The sequence below is a fragment of the Mustela lutreola genome, chromosome X (genome assembly GCF_030435805.1).
Source record: "Mustela lutreola isolate mMusLut2 chromosome X, mMusLut2.pri, whole genome shotgun sequence".
Classification (NCBI taxonomy): Eukaryota; Metazoa; Chordata; class Mammalia; order Carnivora; family Mustelidae; genus Mustela; species Mustela lutreola.
The window spans coordinates 62,999,625-63,019,479 of record NC_081308.1 but is presented as its reverse complement, the minus strand read 5'-3'; the positions used below and the strand labels follow the sequence as shown (position 1 = coordinate 63,019,479).

General features: G+C 37.5%; 1 protein-coding gene across 4 annotated transcripts in view; it reads right to left on the bottom strand.

Annotated features, from left to right (window-relative positions):
• KIF4A (kinesin family member 4A) overlaps positions 1 to 19,855 on the bottom strand; it is a 128,402-nt gene that overhangs the window by 96,583 nt on the left and 11,964 nt on the right. The window lies entirely within an intron of this gene.

Sequence of the window (19,855 nt, the reverse complement as noted above, 5' to 3'; positions counted from 1 at the left end):
GCAGCATGTAGGCAGGAGTTATAAGCATCTAAGTGGGTGAGACCACCTTAGGTGGTGCAAAGGTGGCAAGTGATAGGCTTGAACAGTGGGAAGAGAAAGAAAAAAATCACAGAACAGAACCTGAGCTGTCGCAGGTATAGCTGGATGGAAGAAGAGGAGAGTCCTCAGAAAAGAACACACCCGGCAGACAGCAGTGTCACATATCCGAGGGAGGAAGGAGACTGTCCAGATGAGAGGGCAGGGTGTTGGACACTGTGGGGACACTTACTTAGAAAGACCACGTAAGAGAAGGACTAAAAAGAGCCTAATTGAGCTAGTTTTCCAGGTCACTATGTGACCTCAGCAGGGACAGTTTCAATGGGGTGAGGATGGAAGGCTGGCAAAAAGGCAGGGTGAAAGGTAAAAGGCAAAGAACAGTAGTATGAGGAGGATGAAGGATTTTGTTCTGTTTTAAAATGGGAAAAACACATTAGAACACTTCTATGCTTGGGTGCGAGGGAAAGCCAGTAGACAGGGAGAGGTTTAAAAGCACAGGAGGAATGGGGCGCTTGATGGAACCACATTTGCAAGGCAGTGAGTGGAGAGGGGGAAAACCCAGCAGAGAACATACAAGTACAACGGCACAGAGATCTGAAATAAGAGTGCTATTTGGAAATGAGTAGACTACTGTCGTTGGGTCCTTGTAGTCTGTAGGCAAGTGGTGGGAGATCAAGCTGGAAATCTAGAGGGGCCAGAAACTGACAACGAAATCCCCTGATACCATATAATCTCAAGGAGAAAAAAAATACATTAGAAGACAAAATGGTTACCAGGGCCACATCAAAAATCTAAGACTTCTCGTTGGACCTGGGAAGATGGGTCTACTGCAGATAGTTTGATGGGGAAGGAGAGGACGACTGCATTCTGGGAGAGAAGAGATGGCTGTGCTGGAAGTGCATGGAAGCCAGAATTAGCAGGGCATGCTGCGAAGGCTGCATGGCTGGGTTGGAGAGTGGGCGGAGGGAGCTGTGAAAGACAGCTGAGGAAGCAGGCTGGGACTGGGGTACAAAGGGTCTGGAAGGCCTGGTGATAGATTTCAGATTTCATCCTGTAAGCGGTGATGTGCCACTTTGTTTCTTATCAGGGAAAGCACCATGTACAGAGTGGGATTTAAAGGAGGCTAGTGTAGGTATGGTATTTAGAATGGAAGACCTCCTAGGAGCCGAAGTATGAGGAGCTCTTCACCAGGTATGCGGGGCAAAGGCGGGGATGTTGCAGAGGGAGCAGGAACAGACTGGAAGTGGGCGCATCTCTCTAATATTGCTAAGGAAGAATGAACAGCAGGTAGTGGGTACTCATTCCTAATCGAGGAGATCATGCTGGGTGCAATAACTGGCATAAGGGATTAGGAAGAAGAAAAATCCAAAGAGAAGGAAAAGGAATACTTTGAGTTAGAGAGAGAACTGAGAGAATAATAATTTATGAACCAGAAAGTTTAAGAAGGGTATGTTCGAATGTCAATGCCACCAAGAGGTAAGGTAAGATGGGCACTGGAAAGAACCAGTTCGTTTTGGTAATTAAGATATCACTGATAATCTTTTACATAGTGGTTTTATCAAGGTGGATAAAGATAGACTACCAAGAGAGTCAATCAGGTTCCTAGGTAGACAAAACTCAATATCAAAAAATAAATTTTATTTCCATACACCAAAAATAAAGAACATAAAATTTTTAAATATTCTTCTTAGGTTAGTTACATGGGTTTGTTCAATTTGTGAAAACTCAGCAAGCTACTTGCTTATATGTAATTTCCTGGTTTTAAAGATTGATTGATTTTATTTATTTATTTATTTATTTATTTATTTACTGGGGGGCAAGCAGTGGGAGGAGCAGAGGGAGAGGGACAAGCAGACTCCATGATGAGTGTGGAGCCCAACACAGGCCGCAATCTACGACCCTGAGATCATGATCTGAGCTGAAATCAAGAGTTGGACACTTAACCAACTGAGCTACCCACATGCCCCAGTTTCCTGGTTTTAATTACACTTCAGTAAAAAAGTTTTTAAAACATCACTTCTAAACCCATTAACTATATGGTCAATTAATCTTCAAGTAGCAGGAAAGAATGTCCAATGGGAAAAGGACAGTCTCTTCAAAAAGTGGTGTTGGGACGACTGGCCAGCAAAATGCAGAGAATGAAACTGGACAACTTTTTTATACCATACTCAAAAATAAATTCAAAATGGATTAAAAACCTAAATGTGAGACCTGAAACCATCAAATAAATTCAAATGGATTAAAATCCTAAATGTGAAATCTGAAACTTAAAATGTAAGAGAACACAGGCAGGAATCTCTTTGACATTGGCCATAGTAACTTCTTTCTAGATATGTCTCCAGAGGCAAGGGAAACAAAAGCAAAAGTAAACTATTGGGACTTCATCAAAATAAAAAGCTTCTGAACAGCCATAGAAACAATCAACAAAACTAAAAGGAAAAGATATTTGCGAATGACATATCCAATAAAGTTAGTATCCAAAATATAAAAAGAATTTATAAAACTCAATACCCCTGAAACAAATAATCCAATTAAAAATGGGCAGAAGACATGGATAGACATTTCTCCAAAGAGGACATCCAGATGGCTAACAGACACGTGAAAAGATAATCAACATTATTCATCATCAGGGGAATGCAAACCAAAACTACAATGAGATACCACCTCACACATGCCAAAATGGCTAAAATCAACAGTGTAAGAAACAACAGGTGCTGGCGAGGATGTGGAGAAAGGGAACCCTCCTACATTGCTGGTGGGAATGCGAACTGGTGCAGCCACTCTGGAAAACAGTATAGAGGTTTCTCGAGAAGTTAGCAATAGAAAGACCCAATGATCCAGCAGTTATAGTACTGGGGATTTACCCAAAGAATACAAAAACGCTAATTCAAACGGATACATGCACCCCTAAGTTTATAGCAGCATTATCTATACTAGCCAAATTATGGAAGCAGCCTAAGGGTCCGTTAATTGAAGAATGGATAAAGAAGATGTGGGGGATATATATATATATATATATATATATATATATATATATATATAAATGGAATTTTTATTCAGCCATAAAAAATGAAATCTTGCCATTTGCAAGGATGTGGACAGAGCTAGCGAGTATAATGCTAAGCAAAATAAGTCAGTCAGAGAAAGACAAATACCATATGATTTCACTCATAGGAGGAATTTAAGAAACAAAACAAGTAAGCCAAAGGGGGGAAAAAAACAGAGTGAGAGACAAACCAAGAAACACACTCTTAATCATAGAGAACACACAGACGGTTACCAGGGGTGGGTGGGAGGATGGGTTAAATAGGTGATGGGAATTAAGGAGTGTACTTGTCTTGATAAGTAGCAGGTGATGTAAGGAATTGTTGAATCACTATATTGTACACCTGAAAGTATTAATATATCACTGTATGTTAACTGAAATTAAAATAGAAATTTAAAAATATATCACTTCTAATACTGTCAAAATACAAATTACCTATGAATAGAACAAAAGATGTATAAGACTTCTACAGGGGAAATTACTGAGAATTATTAAAGAAGTCCTAAATAAATGGGGAGATATATTATGGACAAAGGTTTGGAAGACTTAATTTGATTTAATGAAATAGAGTGCCCAGAAACAGACAAAGGCAAATTTAGGCCTTAATATATGATAGAAGTGGCACCACTCAGTGGTGGGGGAAGGACAGACTTTTTATTAAATAGGGCTACGACAAATGGGTATTTATGTGGAAAAGTGAAATTGGACCCCTACTTCATACAATGTACAGAAAACAGTTCCAGGTGAATTAAAGAGTTAAATGTGTAAGGCAAAACTGTGAAGCTTCTATTAGATAATCTAGAAGAATATCTTCAAGACCTTGCAGTATTGAAATTTCTTAAACAGGACACAAAATAAAGGAATCATGAATGAGAAAAGAGTGAAAAGACAAGCCAGAGATGAGGGAGGAGATATTTGCAAAACGTGTGGGAATGGGGAAGTTTGCAATAAATATGACGGAACAGTGACTAGAATCTATAGTATGTGAAAAACTACTTTTTAAAATCAGTAACAAAAAGACACAATAGAAAAATGGGCAAAACTAGGACAGGTATTTTACAGAAAAGAAAATGTATGTGGCCGGGGTGCCTGGATGGCTTCGTTGGTTAACTGTCTGCCTTTGGGTCAGGTTATGATCCCAGGGTCTTGGGATCAAGCCCTGCATTGGGCTCCCTGCCCTTCAACGAGTCTGTTCCTCCATCTCCTTCTGCTCCTCTCCCACTCATGATCGATCTCTCTCTTTCTCTCTCTCTCCTCTCTCTCAAAGAAATAAAATCTCTTAAAAAAAAAAAAAAAGGAAGGAAGAAAATGTATGTGGCCGAAAAAGCACAGAAAAAGGTGATCAACCCTTTTAGTCATGGAAGTAATGAAAATTAAAACCAGTGTGAGGTTTATCACTCCATACTCACTAGATTGGCAAAAATTTTTAATTCTGACCAGTGTTGGGAAATGTGAAGCTACAAGGACTTTCATACCTTGGAGCACTTCGTAAGCCAGCTGGGTATGTACTCTATGACACAGCAGTTTTATTACTCAGTATATACCCCAGAAAATCCTTTTTTAAAAGATTCTATTTAAATTCAAGTTAGTTAATATATAGTGGATTACTAGTTTCAGGGGTAGAATTTAGTGATTCTTCAGTTGCTTTTAACACCCAGTGCCCTTCTTAATGTCCATCACCCAGTTATCCCATCCCCCCATCCCTCGACCTTCCCTCCAGCAACTCTCAGTCTATCCCTGTCTTTAAGAATCTCTCATGATTTGCCTCCCTCTTTATTTATTTTACTTTTTAAAAAGATTTAATTTATTTATTTGGCAGACATCACAAGTAGGCAGAGCAGCAGGCAGAGAGAGAGGGGGAAGCAGGTTCCCTGCTGAGCAGAGAGCCCAAAGTGGGGCTCGATTCCAGGACCCTGGGATCATGACCTGAACTGAAGGCAGAGGTTTTAACCCACTGAGCCACCCAGGTGCCCCAGTTTGTTTATTTATTTTAAAATATTTTATTTATTTACTTGACATAGAGAGAGACAGCATAAGCAAGGGGAGTGGGAGGCAGAGGGAGAGGGAGAAGCAGGCTCCCCACTGAGCAGGGAGCCCCACACGGGATTCAATCCTAGGATCCTGCAATTATGACTTGAGCCAAAGGCAGATGCTTAACTGACTGAGCCTCCCAGTCACCCCTCCATCTCTGTTTCTATCTTATTTTTCCTTTTCTTCCCCTATGTTCATCAGTTTTGTTTCTTACCCCAGAAAGTTCTTACACATATGCATCAAGGTATATAAACAAAAATGTTCATAAGGACACTGTTAATAATACTGCCAAACTGGAAACAAATGAATTCAACAACAGTAGAGAGAACAATGGTATAGACATATAATGGAATAGTATACTGAAATGGAAAAAAAGGAACCACAGCTATATGCAACATAGATGAATCTCTCACACAGTGTTGAATGGAAGATGTAAGACACAGATGATTACATAGAGCATGATTCCATTTATATAAAGTTTAAAAATAGAACAAAACTATGCTACTTTGATATTTATACAAAGGTGGCATTACCATCAAGCAAAGCCAGGGGATTCCCCTCATGAAAGTTGGAGTGGTTACCTCTAGAGGGAAGGGAGGAGGTCATGACCTGAGAGGGGTATACAGAGGTGCTAGAAACCTTTTGTTTTTCAACTTACGTGGTACTTACATGACTGTGCACTTTATCATTATTCATTAAACTGTATGCGTGATCTATGCAATTTTCTGTATGTATGCTCTATCTCATCAAAAAATGTAACTAAGAGTGAATCACATGTGTTGCTAAGCCATGTTAACTTTTCTGAGGACTTGGCTCTAAAGGGAGGGAGACAGGGTAGCAGTTACAGGAGGATTCAGGAATGAAGGAATTTGGGTACATATGTTCACCAAAATACATATACAAGAATATTCATAGCAGCACTATTCATAACAGCCCCAAACTGGAAAATACCCAAATGCTCATCCAACAGTAGGAAGGATAAATAAATTGTGGTATAGTCACCAATAGAATATGCATAGTGATGAAAATGAAGGAACTACAACTACATGCAATAATATGGATTAATCTCAAAAGCATAATGTTGAGTCAGGGTTACTAGATTTAACAAAAGAAAAAAAAAACACAGGACATCCAGTTAAATTTGAATTTTAGATAAATGATGAATCATTTTGCATGGAACATACTTATATTAAAAAATGATTCATCATTTAGCTGAAATTCAAATTTAACTGGCCATCTTATATTTTTCTCTGGTGACCTTACATAGAATGAAAGAAGTCAGACACAAAGGTTACCCTTTGGGGAAGCTAGAGAGTGGAAGCATACATAAGTGGTACATCTGGGATGCTTGTAATATTGTTTCTTGATCACCACTTATCCATCAAACTGTATAATTATGATTTGGGCATTTTCCTGCATGTATATTATACTTCAATTGAATAATCTATGTCATCCATCTGTAACTTATTTATAATCTATCTGGCAACGATCTGAATATGTTTTATATTCAAAGTCACAACAAAAAATAAATATAATCTTAAGAAATGTTCAGCACCCACACTGACTAAAGGAAGAGAAATACTTTGAATGGGTGATTTAATTCAGAATATAAATGGTCTATAAATATACAAGTATGTTCAATTTCACTAATAACTATAGAAAGGAAAATGAGATGCCATTTTTCACTTATCAAATTGATAAGAATACTTAGAGAAGTTAGAAAACTTGAGAAAAATGAATAATCTCATGGCTTCAAGGGAATTTGGTAGTATATTTTAAAAATTCAGAAGGAGTTTGGAAAGATGGTAGGTTAAAGATATCCCAGAATCCCTTCTAGTCCCAAATCTGAGCCGTCCATTCTGTTCTTGAGCCAAGCAGGTGTGCTATAATCAGCCAAGAGAATGAAGTCACAGGATGGATCTGGGACCAGATAGTAAGGGGTGGTGCAGAGTTTTTCACCTCTGGAAGAAACCAGAACTCTGAGGCAAGGGCTTTGGGTCTGAAGTACTAGAGCTAAGGTACAAAGATGGGAACAGGCTTCTGGTGAAGGCTTGGCCTGCAGAACTCTATGCATTCCTAGGGGACAGTTGATATTGCCTGTGTGAGTATGCCAGGTTTCTCTGGATCTGAAAATGCTGAGAAGAGACTGAAGAGCTGGGTTGGGTCCTCTTCATCTTGAGATGAGGACAGCACCAAGGAACAAGATACAGAGAGGCTTTCTCTTGACACCTCCCAAGGGTGTGAACAGCTTGCTGACAACACAACTGCGGCAGCAGTGCTAGCTCATGGGCAGAAACCACTGGGCCTTTTCCAGTCACACAGCTGCTAGGACTAAAGGTACCTGAGCCCCAGTGAACACACAAAGGAAAATACAATCCACAAAAGGGGACCCCGAAGCAAAAGAGAAGCCAAGTGGAACACTTAGAATAGGACTTAAATGAAACAGAGTTGCTGAAAGAAACAGACAATTCAAATTTAAAAAAGATCTCCTCCTGGGGCGCCTGGATGGTTCAGTGGGTTAAACCTCTCTTTTCAGCTCAGGTCATGAGCCCAGGGTCCTTGGATCGGGCCCGCATAGGGCTCTCTGCTCAGCTGGGAACCTGCTTCCCTCTCTCACTACTTGTGATCCCCCCCCCATTTTCTCTGTCAAATAAATAAATAAAATCTTTTTAAAAAAATCTCCTTCAGAGATTAAAGGAGAGCATCAAAAAAACTTTTTGGAACTAAAAGAATGAAATACTATTTATCCAAACCAGTAGCAATTATTATTCCAAATATTAAAACACTAAAACCATTCCAATGAAAATCAGAAACTAGATCCTCCTAAAGGAAGCAACTTTACAAGCCAAGAGCATATCCTTCAACATCCTTCTCCTTGCTAATGAACAAAAACTAAGAGAATTGATAACAGGAATAAATACTGGCAAAGAGATAATTTTCTTCTTACTAGTATGATTTTACACTAAGAAAACACAGCACTCGAGTTAAAAAAAAAAAACAACTTAGAACAGAGCTATATGTATCAGGATGAATGAACCCCACAAATGAAAAACAAATAAAACATCAGTGACAAAAGAACACATACATTATGAAACAACTTATGAAAAGTTTAGAAATAAGTAAAAAGCTACTGCATATTGCTAAGGGATACAAGAATAAGGAAATGAATGGATAAGATAAACACCACATTCAGAATGGTAGTTAATGTCACTCCCCCACCTGTCTGATGCAACCTTACCACTTGACTGACATGGCTCTGGCAAAGATTACCGAAAACACCAATGGCCAAATCCATCTATCTCTTCTCAGTCCTCATCTTATGTAACCACTCCGAGGCATCTGACATGGTGACAGTCCCTCTTTTCTAGAAACTCTTACCTTGGTTTTTAAACTACTACTATTCTCCTGTGCTTCTTCAACCTCTTTAATTGGCTCATTTACTCCTGACTAATATTTAGCGTTGGCGGTTTTCTTATCTAGTCTTTCTCTACACAACGCTCCCTGGGCAACCTCACCCATACATTCCAAACATTTATCTCCAGACCAGATGCTGCTCATTAAAAAAAAAAGAAAAAAAAAAAGGTTTATTTATTGGGGGACCTGGATGGCTCAGTGGGTTAAGCGTCTGCCTTCAGCTCAGGTTATGATCTCAGCGTCCTAGAACCGAGCCTTAATCGGGCTCTCTGCTCAGCATGGAGTCTGCGTCCCCCACTCCCTCTGTGCTCTCCCTTTCTCTCTCTCTTAAATAAATATTAAAATCTTTTTTTAAGGGCGCCTGGGTGGCTCAGTGGGTTAAGCCTCTGCCTTCAGCTCAGGTCATGATCTCAGGGTCCTGGGATCGAGTCCCGCATTGGGCTCTCTGCTCAGCAGGGAGCCTGCTTCCCTTCCTCTCTCTCTGCCTACTTGTGATCTCTCTCTGTCAAATAAATAAATAAATATCTTTAAAAAAAAATCTTTTTTAAAAAAGTTTTATTTCGTCATGTAATCTCTATGCCCAATGTGGGGCTTGAACTCATGACCTCAAGGTCAAGAGTCAGATGTTCTTCTGACTGAGCCAGCCAGGCACCCCCCAGATGTTGCTTCTAAGCTCTAGTTTTGAATTTCCCATTTCCTCTCGGACTTTTCCAATATGCATTTCAGATCCGACATGTCCAAAATCAAACTTACTTTCTGCAGTCTGCTCCCTATATATTGATGTCTTGCTTTCTTGCTAATTTCCTTCAGCCAATGGTATCTCCCACTTGATCGAAGGCCAAGATTTTGTCATAAAGTTTTCTGCCTCACAAATCAAATCTACCTGAGTACACCAACTTCCTCCACCCCCAATAAGGCAACAAGCAACAAAATTCTGATGGGCCATATCTATCCTCTGAAAATATCCAAAAGGGGCTAGCAAATTTCTTAGCCCTCAGTAGTTAGGAAATGATTTCCTCTAACAATGGGGAGCTTGGCTTTGGGAACAGTATTTTGTTGACTAAAGAAAACTTAATCCTGCTGGGACAAGTCATACCCATATGCCCCTTTCACTCTCAAAATCTACCTCAGATGTTGACAAGTACCCTGGCCAGCTCCCAGGAGTCTTAGTTCAGTTGGGCTTGTCTGTAAATATCAGTAGGGCCCCTATCCTCCTTATTAACCACCATCTAGAGCAAGTAAAACACAGAAGATGGAAGGCTACTATATAGCAGGAATTACAATGCTTATTTTACATATATGAGTTCACCTAATCCTCACATTTCTATGGGGGTATATATTCAAGTCCTATTTTACAAATGAAGAAATTGAAGTTTTAAAGCTGAAGTGGGCAACTCAGAATGTGGATGCAAAACTCTTAATGCAAATGAGTGAAAAATCCTTTAAGAGTCCCTGAAAGTCTTTGAAGATGGTGCCAAGTGACAAGCCACCAACCACCTGTGAATCCATCACTGATGGACTGGAAACTGCAAAATTCTTGAGACATTGAAAGCAGATGTATAAGACTGACAGAAGGAAAAAACATACAGGAGAGAAATTCTGTGAAAGGTGGTACCAACCCTAGGGGTAGTGCAGACTTTAAGGTAGTGAATTCAGATTCAGCAAACAGGAGGGAGCATTGGGATAGAAATCCATGGTAATTGGTTGTGGTACCACAATAGGAGTGGGCCACTGACTTGGTAGCCAATGACATGGCAGGAATAAGTCCAAACACAAACATGAAAATATGCAGAAGAAAACCCTTTGTTAAAAGAGAACTTTGGATTGGGTATGAATGAATGAATGAATGAAATAAAGCTGTATAACTTCGATAAGGAATGTAAAAAGACATACCAGGCAGTGGCTAACAAAGAGAAAGTAAGTAAAAAATATTAATCATATAAAATAGATATAATCCTCTGAGAAGATATATGCCATGATACTTCATGCAGCTAGCAACATAGCTTCAAGACGTATAACTGTAATGACATTGTGTAGTGACAGATGGTGACTACACTCATGGTGAGCACTGAGGAATGTGCAGGAGTGCTGAATCACTGTGTGATTCACTGAACCTAACATTATATGCCAACTATACTTCAATAATAAAAACATAATAGCTGCAAAAAAATGTGTGTGTATAATACATAAATATGCATATACAATATATATAATATAATATGCATTATATATATGCATAAATGAAGAAATGTAAGGAGAAATTGACAAATCCTTGGTCATATTGTCACAAAATAACATACTAAGTAAATAACAAGAAAGAACATGAAAGAGCCAAATAATATAAATAAAGAGATTATCTAATAGGCAGATATAGAACTATATACCCAACAGAAAATACACTTTTTTCAAATATACATGGAATATTAACAAAGACCAAACAAGAATCAGGACAAATTTCAAAAAGAAGAAATCACACATTCATCTATCATAAAACAATAAATCAGAAATAAGCAACAATGGGATACATAAAAACATCTTCTACATAACTCAGGTTAAAGAAAAATGAAAAAGGAATTATCTAATTCAGAAATTAATAGAGGATTCAAAATTCTCAAATTTATAAGATTATAAAATTATATCAAAATTATAAGATTATATCCAGTGGTACTTAGAGGAAAATGAATAGTTTTAAATGTATCTTTTTAGAGAAGAACAATTGAAAACAAATGAGCTATGCTATAAAAAGAAAAATAATCAAATGCCATACTCAAATAAAAGCAAAAATCAATCCTGAATATAACTTAGCCTCTAGATCCAGTTACCAATTTGTAGGAAATACAGAGGAACAAGAAACATGTTAAAACTACATGGGGATGGGCGCCTAGGTTGTTCAGTGGGTTAAGCTTCTGCCTTCGGCTCAGGTCATGATCCCAGGGTCCTGGTATATGTGCTGCTGAAGGGAGCACAATCTCAGGGTTTTAGGATCAAGGCCCACATCAGGCTCTCTGCTCAGCAGGGAGTCTGCTTTCCCCTCTCTCTCTGCCTGTCTCTCTGCTTACTTACAATCTCTCTCTCTCTGTCAAATAAATAAATAAAATCCTTAAAAAAATACATGGGGATATGCAATTAACAAAATTCAGACTATGAGAAATTCCCTAAGACAACCGGTTTTTTCAATAAATAAATTAAGAAGGTTGAGGGATAAGGAGAGATGGAGGAGTTATCTATAGATTGAACAAAACTTAAAAGAACCTATCAAGTAATAGCAATGTGTGGACTTTGTTTACATCCTGATCCAAATAAGTAAAATCAATGAGACTATTGGAAAGGTGAACAGTGACTAGATATTTTATGGTGCTAAGAATTATTAATAATTTTTAGGTGATAATATTCTTCCAAGAGTTCTTATTTTTTTTCAAATACAAACTGAAATATATAAAATATATCTGGGATTTGCTTCAAAATAATATCAGAGGGAGAAAGTGGTTAGCATACAGATGAAACAGGACTGCTCATAAATTTGTCATTGTTGAAACTATATGACAGGTATATGGGGGGTTCATTATACCATCCTGACTTCTTGAAAGCTTTAAAAAAAAGAACTAAGCTATCAACTCAGGAAGCAATACAATGAATATAACAAAACAACTTAGGAGAAAGTCATTAATAGAGAGTAAAAAAAATATAGAAAAAGGAGATTTAATCAATAAATCTGTCAAATGTGGTAGAAAAAATAGAGCAGATATATAATAATCAATGAAGTAAAAGTAGAGACATAATTACAGACATGGGGATTAAAGATATAGTATAAATCTATATGCAAAATTTTGCCAATAAATTTGGAAATCCAGACAAAGTGGATAATTCTTTAAGAAAATATAAATTATCAAAATTGTTTCCAGATATAGAAAATCTAATATCCAAGAAAACTTCAAAGATAATTCCCATGTTATATAAACTGTACTAGGGCATAGAAAAAAAAAATCAAAAGCTTCCTAACTCATTTCATACCATTGGCAAAACCTTCAAACCAAAATTGGACAAGGGGAGCACACACAGAAAAAAAGTTATAGGCCACTCTCTCATAGGAACATATATGTACATGTCCTAAATTGAAAACTAATACATGAAGCTCAGCAATATACAGAAAGAATAATTGATCATGGCCAATAGGGGATGATTCAGTGATAGAAAAGTTATTTTTATAATTCACTTTAATAATAGGTTAAAAGAAGAAAAACTACATGATCATTAATTCCCAATAAATGATAAAATGCAACACTCATTTCTTATTTTAAAAATATGTACTTCTGGAGCGCCTGGGTGGCTCCATTGGTTAAGTGTCTGCCTTCGGCTCAAGTCATGATCCCAGGGTCCTTGGACTGAGCCCTGCATCAGACTCCCTGCTCAGTGGAGAGTCTGCCTCTCCCCCCGCCTCTGCCCCTGCTTGTGCTCAAGCGTGTTCATGAGTGTGCTCTCTCTCTCAAGTAAATAAATAAAATCTTTTTAAAAATAAAAAAAACTAAAAATATGTACTTCTTAGCAAACTAGGAATAAAAGGTCACTTCCTTAACTTGATAAAAGATATCTGCCAGAACTGTAGTGATAATTAAAGGTGAAACACTAGCAACATTCTGGCTAGAGTGAAAACAGAAAAAAGTGAGAATGGCTACTCTCACTGCTACTATTCAATCTTGTACTGAAAAAAGAAATGAGGTATAATAAATGTTTAGAGGAGGCCAAAGTGTCTACTTGAAAATAATATGATTATCCACCTAGAAAATCTAAGAAACACAGCTGAGAAATGATGAGAAACTAAGAAAGCACAGTGCCTGGATGGCTCAGTCTGTTGAGTGTCTGACTCTTGGTTTTGGCTCAGGTCATGATATTGAGCCCTGCATCAGGCTCTGTGCTGGGCATGGAGCCTGCCTGAGATTCCCTCTCTCCCTCTCCTTCTTCTCCTCCCACCCTTACTCACACTCAAGCTCAATCTCTCTTAAAAAAATGAAAATAAATAAAAAGAAAATAAAATAGAAAAAGATATTCAAAATAGCAACAACAACTATAATATTCTAGAATATGCCTACCAAGACAAGTGGTGTAAGAATTATACCAAGAAATCTGCAAAAGCTTACTGAAAGACATAAAAGCCTTGAGTAAATGTGGAGAGATCATGCTCCTGGATGGGTAGGCACAATTCTCTAGTTAATCTATACACTGAATTAAGGATTTATGCAATTTGTGAATTTTTCATCGAACTCAACAACCTGATTCTAAAACTCATCTGAAAGAGAAAATAATCTAAATGGTTCCAATAAAAGAAAAGTGAGGAGAAACGTGTTCTTCCAGAGATGAAAATATACGATAAACTACACTATTAAAGGGTTTAAGAATAAACAGATACACTAATAGGGCAGACTAGAGTCTAGAAACAGATCCACACATATCATCAACTCAAAACACCACAATACTAATTCAAGTCAGTGGCAAAGGGACTTCTTTTTAGCAAATGTTGCTAGAACAACTGCATATTCATGTGAAGTCGGGGAAATGATCTTTAACCCCTATCTCACTTTATAGCCAAAAACTAATTCAAGATAGATTACAGAACTATGTAAAAGCTAAAGGTATAAAGCTTCAAGCAGAAAACATAAGAGATTATCTTTATGACTTTGGGTAAGCAAAGACTTCATGAACAAGACTCCAAGTGCTCCAAGCATTAATGAAAAGAAATGGTAAACTGGATTTCATAAAAATTAAAATTTCTGCTCATCAAAAGACGTCATTAAAAAGACAGACAAGCCACAGGCTGTAAAAAAAATATTTATAACATACATTCTCTGACACTTGAATCCAGAATATATAAAGAACTTCCACAAATCATCAATAAAAAGACAAATACTTCAATTTGTTAAAAGGGGCAAAGGACTTGAATGGACACTTCAAAAAAGAAGATACAGGAATAGGGAGGCCTGGGTGGCTCAGTCAGTTAAGCTCGGCCTTTGGCTCAGGTCATGATCCCAGAGTCCTGGGATCAAGTCCCACATTGGGCTCCTTGCTCAGCAGGGGGCCTGCTTCTCTCTCCCCGCTGCCTGCTTGTGTGCGCGTTCTCTCTCTGACAAATAAATAAATCAATCAAATCTTTAAAAAAAAAAAAGATGCATGAATAGATAGTAAGTACATGAAAAGAGGCTCAACACTGTCATCTTTGAAATACAAATTAAAACCATGATGAGATGCCATTTGACACCCACTTTCATGTTTCTTTTTTCTTTTTTTTTTTTTTAAGATTTTATTTATTTATTTGACAGACAGAGATCACAAGTAGGCAGAGAGGCAGGCAGAGAGAGAGGAGGAAGCAGGCTCCCTGCTGAGCAGAGAGCCCGATGTGGGCCTCGATCCCAGGACCCTGAGATCATGACCTGAGCCGAAGGCAGCGGCTTAACCCACTGAGCCACCCAAGCGCCCCACTTTCATGTTTCTAAAACATCGTTTTTTTAATGTTTTTAAATTTTTAAAAAAGATTTTATTTATTTATTTGACAGAAAGAGAGAGAGAGAGAAAGAGAGCAAGAGAGGGAACCCAAGCAGGTGGAGTGGGAGAGAGAGAAACAGGCTTCCCGCTGAGCAGGGAGCCCAATGCAGGGCTCGATCCCAGGACCCTGGGATCATAACCTGAGACAAAGGCAGACGGTTAACAACTGAGCCATCCAGGTGCCCCATAAGACAACTTTTCTTTTTAAAGATTTTATTTATTCATTTGAGAGAGAGAGGGAGAACAAATGGAGGGGTTGAAGGAGAGGGAGAAGCAGACTCTCCCCTTAGCAGGAAGCCCAGCATGGGACTTGATCCTGGGACTCAGAGATCATGACCTGAGCCGAAGGCAGATGCTTAACTTACTGAAACACCCAGGTATCCCGACAACATCTTCGAAGATATGATAAACCAGAACTCCCATACATTGCTGGGATATGAAATGGTATAAACTACATTAGAGAACAACTAGGCTCTTTCTTAAAAAGTTAAAAATACGTATCTACCTCCTCCACTCTGACGTATTTACCCAAGAGAAATGAAAACATATTAACAAAAAGATCTGTATGTGAATGTTCAAGGCAGCCTTATTCCTAATAGCCAAAACTCTGGAAATAACCCAAACTTCCATCTACTGGAGAATGGAAAAACAAGCAGTGGTATAATCAGATAATGAAATACTACTCAGCAACACAGAGGAACACATTATTAATCAAAGCAAGAACATGGACACATCTAAAAAAAAAAAAAAACCCTAACTACATTATGCTAAACAAAAGAAGCTAGGAACATAAAAATTATATGATTCCATTAATAGAAGACTAAGAACATGCAAAATTAATCTATGGTAACAGAAGTCAGAAAGAAAGTGGTTGCTTAAGGTGGAATATGGTTAGGGTGGATTGACTGGAAAGAGGTACAAGGGAACTTTGTGGAGTAGATGGAAATGTTTCCTTCATATCATGTTTTAGGTGATAGTTACACCCAAACTGGATGATAAGTACATATACAACTATCAAAACTCAACAAATTGAACATTTAAAATATGTGAGTTTTATTGCATATATAATTTACCTCAAGAAAAAAATGGGAAAACACAACCATAAATATAAATGAAAAGATTACAAAGTTAAAAAACGAGACTGAGAAAAATATATATAACATACATAGCAAGGTATTAATATTTAAAATATATAGACAACCTCTAAATTCAACCAAAAATACAACCTGAAAGAAAAAAATAAGCAAAGGGTATGAACAGACAGTTCACAGAAACAGAAAAAGAAATGACCAATAACACGAAAAAATGCTGTTTCACAAGTAATTGGGGGAAATACAAATTTTTAAAAATAACATGCTATGCTCAAGATAGAAATAAGAAAGGTCAATAATATCTAATATTTATCTAATATTGTCAACAGTACACGAAAATATTCTCACATAGTGTAGGTGGCATGCATACTGGGACAGACATTTTAGAGAACAATATTTAGCAGTATTTAAAATCTCAAATGTGTATGCCCTTCACCCTAACAATTCCTCTTCCCAGTATATAATCTAGAGAATACTTTCAAGTATATATCACATACAAGGCTATTGACTGAGGCATCATTTTGCAATAGGTAGAAACTTGATAATCTAAATGTCTTTCAAAACAGGAATAAATAAACAAAGTAGACTTGTACACTGTGGAATGCTATATAGCAATCATAAAAATGACGCAGATTTTTATAGAGGTACAAAAAAAATTCGAAGATATTATTTTTAAAACATTTTATTAAAGATTTTATTTATTTGACAGAGAGAAAGTACAAGTAGGCAGAGTGGCAGGCAGAGGGAGAGGGAGAAGCAGGCTCCCCACTGAGCAGAGAGCCTGATGCAGGGCTCAAACCCAGGACCCTGGCATCATGACCTGAGCCAAAGGCAGATGCTTTAACCAAATGAGCCACCCAGGTATCCCTCAAAGATACATTATTAAGAGACAAAAGGAGTTTAAAAAACAGTATGCAGATGATAGCATTTGTCTTTAAAAACAATAGGGAAACACCAGGTTAAAAAAAAACAGGCAGGTGAAAGTGGTTACCCCTAGATTAGGATTGGGAGGAAAATCAAGGCGCGGGTAGGGAGTGGGGGTGGGAGGCATGGTTTATCTTCATCTGCATTGCTTGTGTTTTATATTAGCAATTTATTCATGTATTGTGTTATTCAAAGGGAGTAAATTAATTTAATAATACCAAAATTTTAAAGGCAATAACAAATATATTACTACATGTACACACACATTTATGTATAGAAAAATATCTGGTAATGATGCACACCATACTTAATAGGCACAGTTAAACAAGAGCCTGCTTGGAAACTTAAAAGGAAGATGTGGGAATGAAGAGTCCACAGGAGGCTTTAAAAATCTCTGATATATTTCTGGAGATCTAGAAAGCCATGTGCGTGCTCAGGAAAAAGGCCTAAAAAGCACTTATCTTGCACCCCTGGCTGATGCTGAGGCCCTGTTCAAGAAGTGAAGACTAGGATAGAGTTGTAGAGAGCCTGAGTATTAGAGACAAGCCCCCACACATAACACAGAGCCCTAGGCAAATGCAGAAGAGTTACAGTTCAAGACATTTAAAGAAGTCTGAGACAAATCAGTAGTTAACCAAGTAACTAAGTAACTAAGTAACTAAGCATACACTTCTGAGACTGCACACTACAGGAAATTATAGAATTAGTTCGAGAAAGTCACTAAGCATACAAAAACAAGTTAGGTTTAATTCTAGGAATATGAGGTTGGCTTAACATCTAAAAATCAATTAATGCAATAAACCATACCAACAGAATAATGAACAAAAATATGTGATCATGTCAATAGATGGTGAAAAATCATTTGAAAAACTCATGATAAACACACTCAACAAACTAGGTATAGACAGAAATTCCTCATCCTGGTAGGGGCATCTATGAAAACTCCACAGCTAACGTCATACTTAATAGTAAAAGACTGAATGCTTTTCCACTAAACTCAGGAATAAGACAACAATATCCATTCTCACCATTTCTATTCAACATTGTCCTGGAGGTTCTAGCCAGGACAATTTGGCAAGAAAAGGAAATAAGGGCAGCCAGACCAGCAAGGAAGAAGGAAAAATATCTCTGTTACAGATGACATCCATTAAAAAACCTATTAGAACTGACAAACAGGTTCAGCAAGGTCGCAGACACAAGATCACTATACAAAGCTCAATAAACGGGGCGCCTGGGTGGCTCAGTGGGTTAAGCCTCTACCTTCAGCTCAGGTCATGATCCCAGGGTCCTAGGATCAAGCCCCACATCGGGCTCTCTGCTCAGCAGTGAGCCTGCTTCCCCCTCTCTCTGCCTGCCTCTCTGCCTACTTGTGATCTCTCTGTGTCAAATAAATAAATAAAATCTTAAAAAAACAAAACAAACAAACAAACAAACAAAAAACAAAGCTCAATAAACAATTTGAAAATGAAATTAAGAAAACAATTCCATTTACAACAGCATTGAGAAGAATAAAATATTTAGGAATAAATCTAACAAAAGAACTGTAAAACTTAGACACTGAAAATTTTAAAAATTATTCAAATATATTCAAGAGGATCTAAATAAATGGAAAGACATTTGATTTTTGTGAATTGAAAGACTTAATATCAAGATGACAATATTCCTAAATGAATCTACAGATTCAACACAACCCCTATGAAAATCCCAGCTGGCTTCTTTGCAGAAAATGACAAGCTGATCCTAACATTCATATGGAAATGCAAGGGACCCAGAATAGCCAAAACAATCTTGAAAAAGAACAAAGTCAGAGCACTCACACTTCCTGATTTCACAACTTACTACAAAGCTACAGTAATCAAGACAGTGTAGTAGTGGTATAAGGATAGAGACATACAGATCAATGGAGTAGGACTGAGAATTCAACTACTTCTTGACAAAGATGCCAAAACAATTCAGCAGGGGGGAAAATAGTTTTTTCAACAAATAATGTGGGGATAACTAATTATCTACATGTGAAAGACTGAACTTTGGACAGCCAGTTCACACCATATACAAAAATTAACTCAAAATGGAGCAAAGACTTAAATACAGCATCTAAAACCATAAAGCTCTTAGAAGAAAACAGAAGCATAAATCTTTCTGACCTTGGACTGGGCATTTTCCATAGATATGACACCAAACCCATAAGCAACAAGAGAAAAAAATGGATGAATGGACTTCATCCAAATTTTTTCAATTGTGTGCTTCAAAGGATACCATCACTAAGTGAAAACACAGACCAAAGAATGGGAGAAAACATTTGCAAAGCATATACCTGATAAGGGGTTAGTATCCAGTATGTATGAAGAACATACATAACTCAACCATAAAAAGATAAATAACTCAATTAAAAAACGGGCAAAGAATCTGAATGACCATTTTTCTAAAAAGATATAAATATTGCTGATAAGCACATAAAACAATGCTCAACATCATTAGCCACTGGGGAAATGCAAACCAAAACCACAATGGGGTATCACTTTACACCCACTAGGATGGCTCCAAATAAAGACATAATAAAAGTAAGAATATGGAAAAATTAGAAAGCTAATTTTAGAATTAGAATTCTAAGAAAGCAATTCTGAGAATGTTCAAGTGGTGTAGTGGCTGTGAAAAACAATCTGGTAGTTCCTCACAAAGTAAAACACAGAGTTACCATATGATCCAGCAATTCCACTCCTCAGTATGTACCTGAGAGAAATGAAAACTGACATCTACCAGAAAACTTGTATGTCAAAGC